A 5,407-nucleotide genomic window follows, 5' to 3' on the forward strand; every position below is an offset into this window, starting at 1 on the left:
ATGCTAGAGACATACAGCACAAAAATGGTATATTCTTAAATCTATTTTCTGATCTAAATGTGAACATGGTAAGTATTATTTGCTCAGTCATGTCCGACTCTTTGCGACACCATGGACTGTAGCCTGCCAGGCTCCTCTGTCCGTGGGATTCTCCAGGCAAGAATACTGGAGTGGGTAGCCATTTCCTTCTCCAGGGACTCTTCCTGACCCAAGGACTGAATCCAGGTCTCCTGCACTGCAGGCAGATTCTTTACCATCTGAGCCACAAAGGATACCTTGAACATGGTAAACCAATGAACTAATAATACCTGATCTGAGGAGTTGCGAGGCACCCCTCCCCACTGAAATCTTGCCTGGACCATAGAATTTCTTCCTCCTTTCTCCCCAGCTCTTTTCTCCTTAATTCTTATTTCCTGTTTGAGAAGATATGCCAGGATGCTTGATTTTTTCAAGAAGCAGAAGTCACCCTTGGTCCTGATGTTGGTGAATATTTAGAACCTGAAAGGGGTGAATTCTGAGTCTCCTAAGAGAACCCCTCTCCAGCCTCAGGGCATCACCCTCTGGGGCTGATCTCCTACCTGAAATCTTCTGCACCCACCTGGCTCAGCCATGCCTTCCACACCTGCTCTGGGGACTGTCATGGAGAATCATGTGAAAGGAAAAGAAGCCCTGGTTTTGATGAGTTTCCAGTCAAGGGTGCCTGTAGCCCAGTCCCAGGAAAAGGTGTAGCATTTAATTAGCAAAAGGCAAGCAGTTCAGTTCAGTTCAGTTACTCAGTCATGTCTGACTCCTTGTGACCCCATGGACTGCAGCACGCCAGGCTTCCCTGTCCACCATCAACTCTCGGAGCTTGCTTAAACTCATGTCCATTGAGTTCGATGAAAGACAAGCAAGTTCAAATCAAATACTCATTTGCTAGAAATGGAATACACAAATGCTGAAGGAGCTAAGACAAAAGGAGCCATCAAAGCTTTATGAGTTAAATGAAGTGGTTTCCTACAGGAGGCCAGAGGTTGAGACAAGCAGAGGTGAGGCTGAGAGGGCAACCCCCGCACTGGGGAGGTGGCGAGCTGAAGCAACAGCTTTGCAGCGGAAGAAGCCAAATTGACTAATTTAGCCAGAGCCAGGTTTTCATGGAAAGGGTAAAGAGAATGAGTTATGAGATGAGCAAAGCATCTCTCTGGGCAGCCTTAGACAAGGAATTTTCTCTAGACCTCAGTGGCCTCCACTATGACATGAGGGTCCTGGGCTGGGTGACGAGGGTGCTGGGCTGAGGTCCCCTCACAGAGGGGACACAGATAATTATAGCAGGAGTATTTCAGGCAATCCCAATTTCCCAATCCTCCTAGGAGCTAGCCAGACCCCCATTGTATTTTTGTAATTTTTATTTATTTTTCTTACTAATTTTTATTTTGGCCACACTGCACAGCATGTGGGATCTTAATTCCCCAACCAGAGATCAAACCCATGCTCCCTGCATTGAAAGTGCAGAGACTTAACCACTAGACTGCCAGGGAAGCCCCTACTCCCATTTTAGATCTGGAGCCCCTGTCTCCTGTGAGGCTGAGCTGAGGTTAGATTTGGGTGCATTCATTCATTTACTCTGTATTTACGTATGTGTGTTAGTCCCTCGGTTGTGTCTGACTCTTTGTGACCTCATGGACTCTAGCTCACCAGGCTCCTCTGTCCATGAAATTCTCCAGGCAAGAATACTGGAGTGGGTAGCCATTCTCTTCTCCAGGGGATCTTCCTGACTGACCCAGGGATCGAACCCAGGTCTCCCTCATTGCAGGAAGATTCTTTACCATCTGAGCCACTATGGAGAGTTCCTACTGGCCAAGCAGTGGACCAGGCCCTGGATGGGTAACAGTGCATGAGACAGAGGAGGTCTGACTGTTGTTCTAGTTGAGGGATTGGGGGGCAGATAGTCAATTAAAGAGTAAAGATCCAAGTGAACAAAATAGGTTTAGATAGAAGTACATGCTGTGGAGAAAAATAAAATACAGGCTCATAATCATGATTTGGGCTTGCTAGGTTGGGTGGTCTAGGAAGACTTCTCTGAAGGAGTGGCACTTGGGCTGAGGCCAGAAGGCCAGGAATAGGTCAGCTCAATAGGTGAAGGGTATGATGACCAAGCTGAGGTCTTCAGATCTGACAGCAGGGAGTGCCCCAGTCTTTCTCTGGGGGAGAGGTCTTTTTTATTTCCCAAAGATCTTAAGATCTCGGAGGGTGGCACTTGCACTGTCCTAGTGTGAAAGCAGGGCCACTGGAGTGACCCTGAAGGCCCCTGAGGGGAGTTAGGAGAAGGTGGGCCCACTAGATCTCCTCTTTTCCCAATAGAAATACCAGAAACCCCAGAAGGTGATGATGGAAGCATCTTGGAGGATCAAGTAAGGCTTGGTAGTAATAAAAATAATAAGAATCCGCCTGCAATTCACAAGATCTGGCTTTGATCCCTGGGTCAGGAGGATCCCCTGGAGAAGGGAATGGCTACCCATTCCAGTATTCCTGCCTGGAGAATCCCATGGACAGAGGAGTTTGGCGGGCTACAGTCCATGGGGCCACAAAGAGTCAGACAGACTGAGCAACTACCACAGCAACAATAAAAATACGAACAGCACTGCTAGATAACTTTAAGAATGCTTTTTTATGATGCATCAAGCACTTCTGAGCACTTTTTAAAAATTCACTTATTTAAAAAAAAAAAATTCACTTATTTAATCCTCAAAATGAGTATAGGACATGGTTTATCAGTATGCTAATTTTAATAATGAAGACACTGAGGCTTCAGGAGGTACAGTAACTCGCCCAAGCAGGCACAGCTAAGATGGGGTGGAGTCAGGACGCACATGGGGTCCTCTGAGCTTGGGTTCTCAGTCACCGCGCTCTGTTGCCTTCCACAGGCCTCCAGCGGTCATTCAGTATTTGATATGGAAGTGATCTTAGATGGTATCTAGACCTGAGATTTCCAATGCAGTCTTCTGACTGAAGACCTCTGATGGTGGGCGGTCCCTCTTCTTTTGACAGATGAGAGTGTACAGAGTCAGAGAATCAGATAAGTGATGGAAACAGAGGGTCCATGTGGAGTTCTCCTGACTTCTACTCTAGTGAATGCTCAGCCTGCATTCTCCTAGAGCCTCAACCCTGCTTAGGAACCCCTGGCAAGAGCAACTGGACGGAGTGAAGCTTCCCAAGAGGGGAGAGACCAGGGTCACAGAAAACGACGCACATGAAAATTGGTGTAGTGCTAAGCGCAGAGTAAGGGCTCAGTGTACACGAATGCCTTTGAGGATGTCCACATGGCCCATTTCTGTGCTCGAGGTGTGACTGGGGAAGGGGAAATGAGGCCAACAGGTGGGGAAGGGTTTCTTCTTCTGAGCCTGTCATCGCTAGTGACACATCACAGTCCCTACCAAACCCCATGGATCACGTAAAATGTCATTGGAAACCTTGTAACTCACCATTAAAACTGCTGCACGTAGGAAAACAATTGCCTGCCCTAAAGAGGTGACTTATGATCGCCCTTGGTTGTCTGTGTTTCTCTTTAATTACAGCCCCTCTTTAAACACTTGGACACAGAAGGCCTTTGTCAACGTGAACTCTCTCTCTCACAGACCTCCACATGCACACTCTCCCTTTCATTTCCAGAGCGTAAACACCATCTCTTACTCATTCACATAATGAATTTCAGCCCCACACATCTCAGCTGAAGCGGGGCCCCAGGAGAATAGTGGGCACCAGAGCACTCTTCCTGTTCCAAAGCCCCAGGGGGGCTCTTGTGCCCGGATCCTTTACGGGGAGAGAATAATGGGCAGACAGTGCTCTTTCTGGGACTAGTCCCAGCGTTCCCTTCCACAGCAGAGTTGTTGACTCCAGCAGCCACTCCTAAGAAAATTCCAAACTTCTTCCGCACACCCCCTTCTCATGCTTCAGATCTTCACGCACTGTCCCACTCCTGCTCCTCCTCTTACAGGCTCAACCCAGAGCCCTTTGGTTTTGGAAAGATTTTCTAGGTCTCAGGAGAGACAGGATAGCCTTCCTTGCTCTACTTGCCCTCCTTCCTTCTCAGAAGAAAGACGTGGGTTTTACTGAGAGCTAAGAAGGACCTTGGGGCCCAGAGCCTGAAACAGGGCTCCCAGACTCCCCTCAAAGTCAGCGCGAACTCGTGACTTGATGGCATCACCACTGCATACCCTCAGCTTCTCACTCCAGCGTCCTTCCTGTGTTTGGTCAAGGATCACAGGAGAGAAAGTCAGGGAGGAAGTACTCTTTCTTTCTTTTCTAAGAAATACTTTGAGGATGCTCCCTTAAAAAAAAATGTCTATTTTCATTTATTTATTTGGCTGCTCTGGATCTTAGTTGTGGCATGTGGAATCTTGTTCCCTGACCAGGGATTGAACCCGGGCCCCCCGGCATTGGGAGTCTGGAGTCTTAGCCACTGGACCACCAGTGAAGTCCCAGAAAGTACCTTTTCTTGATGATTTTTCCACTGTCCACCAGTGCCTCAGCCCCTCTTTGGCAGGAAGACCACCCTTTTCTCCACATCCCTGGGCACTGGTGTGCTTGCTGGTCAGTGCTAAATATGGCTCTCCATCACCCAACCCCCTCCAGTCCTGGGTGGCAGCATTTGCCCCCTTGAGCGGTATGAACACTCCCACAGGACCTGGTCCGAGCTTCTGTCATGATGCCCCTGCACGGGGTGAGGTGGGACGGGCACCGCTCAGTCCTGCCCTCCCACCCTCACCCTCTGCTCTCCTCTCTGCACCTCCCCCCCAAGGTGCCGGGGTCTGTCCTGGAGGACTGGTGATCCCCCAGGCTCCAGAGCACAGATAATTGTGTTCAAATCATTAGGACGTGATGGGGCTTGTTATTACACATGATTTATAAGTTCACATAACTAAAATGTTAGTGACAACTGTGTAACAGCTGACTGGCAAAGTTCTTGAAAACGAACCATCGGTACCAGCCCATCCTGCCCACCTGTGGCCCGGGCAGCCATGGGTTCCAAACAAGCTCTCCATGGGCCCCAGAATGTGCCCATCTGGCAGCAGTAGCACATGTACAGGGGCAATTCTTGGTTCTGGATTTTTTAGGGGACACTGTGATGAGGAAATTGCAACGGGAGGGCTGAGGTGGGTCTGGGAGAGGGGGTTAGCCTCCAGTCTTCATATTGCATTCCTGACCCCAACTGCCTTGAGACCCAGGGCGCAGCCAGCCGAGGGTCCGGACTGATGCTCTGGGCACTGGGGCCGGACGCAAATGCAGACTCCGCCGCTGGTTGCTCTGGCCAGCCCACGCCTCCTGCCTCAGCGCAACGCCACTCCCTCCCCGCCAAGTGGCTCTGCGTTCGGGAGGCGGGATCGAGTTCTTCGGTGGCCCCAGGAGGCTGCAAGCTTTGGGAGGCTGG

Source organism: Cervus canadensis, chromosome 29, assembly GCF_019320065.1.
Source record: "Cervus canadensis isolate Bull #8, Minnesota chromosome 29, ASM1932006v1, whole genome shotgun sequence".
Taxonomy (NCBI): domain Eukaryota; kingdom Metazoa; phylum Chordata; class Mammalia; order Artiodactyla; family Cervidae; genus Cervus; species Cervus canadensis.